Source organism: Terrapene carolina, unplaced genomic scaffold (genome assembly GCF_002925995.2).
Source record: "Terrapene carolina triunguis isolate 2854851 unplaced genomic scaffold, T_m_triunguis-2.0 Scaffold93, whole genome shotgun sequence".
Lineage (NCBI taxonomy): Eukaryota > Metazoa > Chordata > Testudines > Emydidae > Terrapene > Terrapene triunguis.
The window spans coordinates 3,045,096-3,047,066 of record NW_020664444.1 but is presented as its reverse complement, the minus strand read 5'-3'; the positions used below and the strand labels follow the sequence as shown (position 1 = coordinate 3,047,066).

Here is a 1,971-nt window from a genome sequence, read left to right as displayed (position 1 = left end):
GACTTTGGGGAAGGGGTTAGAATGGGGGTGGGGGGGTGGAGTCGGGGTGGGGACTCTGGGGAAGGGGTTAGAATGGGGGTGGGCTCGGGGTGGAGTCGGGGCGGGCCCAGGGGCAGAGGAGAGGTCGATCACCCACCGGCGTGAGCAGAAGTCGGCGCCTAGGTCTCGGAGGAAGCCGGGCCTAGAGAGGAGCGCGCCGGGGTGGAGACAGAACACCTGGGCTCTAGTCTGATTTTAGACTAAGCTTTTGGGGATAGAGGCCGTGTCTTCCCAGGTGTGCGTAGCACCTAGCCCAGGCGGGGTTCCCACGGGGGGCAGCCCCAATTTGTGGAAATGCACCTTGCTCTAGCCCAGGGCTTTGGAGCCAGCCAGCAGCCCGGGGCTGGTTTCAAGAGCAGTTTAGGCAGCGCTGGCTTCTAAGGGACAGACTGTCGTGACTTCTCTGCATCCCGTGCCCATTTTCCAGACCACGCGTCGCAGGCCCGGTTTGAGGGAAACACGGCAGAGCATTAAATCCAGCCCACAGGCCTGGAGCCAAGCCTGGCTTTTCGTCCCACCGGTGTCTGCAAAACTGATTTGGCACGAATCACGCGGCCATTCCACTGAGGCCCATTAGATACAAGGCCCCACACCAGGCAGCGCTCCCCTCTGCCGTCCACCGAAAGCTCAGGGGACACAGTGCCAGCTAGGGAGTCTGTCTGGGGCTAACATGGAAACTGGAGGTTTTGGAAACTAGCTTTTCCCCCAGGCTGCTCGAAGGCAACAAATAGCAACCCCGTTTCCCAGAGCAACCCATGAAAGCAAAGCCGCTGGGCAGAGAGGTCCTAACACTGGGGGTGCTCAGCGCGTGAGGGAGTGGATGCTGCAGAACCGGATGGAGCCTCCTCCCTCTCCCGAACTCAGACATCTCAGAGCTGGGCTTGGCAAAAAAGAAGAGGCCCTTGTAAACCAAGGGGGAAAACGCAGGTGCCAACAGACCATAGAGAGCAATTCACTCACAGAGCAGCCCAATTTCATCATGGAGCTTGGAGGGCTCTCAGACACCTGAGATACTCTTCTGCTAGCTCCATCCAAGCGGCAAGCACCCCCCAGTCACACACTCAGCTGGGCACCGGGGCATGCAGGTGGCACCGACTTACCCATCAGTGTCTTGGAAGTTGACATTGACTTTCTTTGCCGACCCAAGGAGCTCTGGGGGAGAGAGAAAGCAAGCATTAAACAAGTGACAAACAGGGACGTTCACCCAAGCTCTGACAAATGGCTCTTTGTCCCTTGCTTTGTAAAAGCCGTTTGACGCTAATTTAAGGGCCCCTGCAGAACCACGGAACGGGGACAGCCCTGAAAGCAGCAGGGGAGACTCGATCCTGCCTCGGAGGGACTCCACCCTGGGATGGGACATGGCCCATGCAGAGAATCCCAGCAAAGGGCCCAGCCACAGCCAGCTGTGGGGGGGATTTCGGGACATGGGCACTTTACCACCAGGAACTGGGCCGGGATGCCCAGTTCATCTGCCGTGTGCCACCAGCCTGGGCAGGATTCGAATCAGCACCTCACTAAAGAGAAGCGCCAGAGCTCAGGCCTCTAAGCCAGCCAGACTTCCGTGGGCTCTGGCTCAGGCCCTGCACGGCCTACAGTGTCCATTTCCGTCACGTCAGGGCACAGGGACTTGGGGACGGGAGGGGACGTTACAGACGTTACAGCCCAGAGGGCTGGCTGGGCATCACCCCCTGCTCTGACAATGTCAGGGTTCCCAGGCAGCCCAGGCCGGGGCCCACACAGATGAGGGCTGGCAGGATTTCGCGCTGGAAGCGGGGATCCTGTCAGAACCCTTCCTTTCCCACCGCAGCCAGGTCTCCTCAAGCCCAGGAAAGAGCAGAGGGAGACCAAGGCCTCGGCAAAGCACAGGCCCCCATGAATAATCCCATCGCATGGCTCGGGGTTACTCACCCCCGGAAATGCTTTGCCAAGTCA

The 1,971-nt window shown here is 59.6% G+C and overlaps 1 protein-coding gene across 1 annotated transcript in view; it reads right to left on the bottom strand.

Moving 5' to 3' along the window:
- CASKIN1 (CASK interacting protein 1) overlaps nt 1-1,186 on the bottom strand; it is a 51,356-nt gene extending 50,170 nt beyond the window's left edge. The window contains exon 1 of the mRNA XM_029911270.1: nt 1,140-1,186. The gene's annotated coding sequence lies outside the window, so the exon portion shown is untranslated. The remainder of the gene's footprint in view (nt 1-1,139) is intronic.
- Between the last annotated feature and the right edge of the window lie 785 nt (nt 1,187-1,971).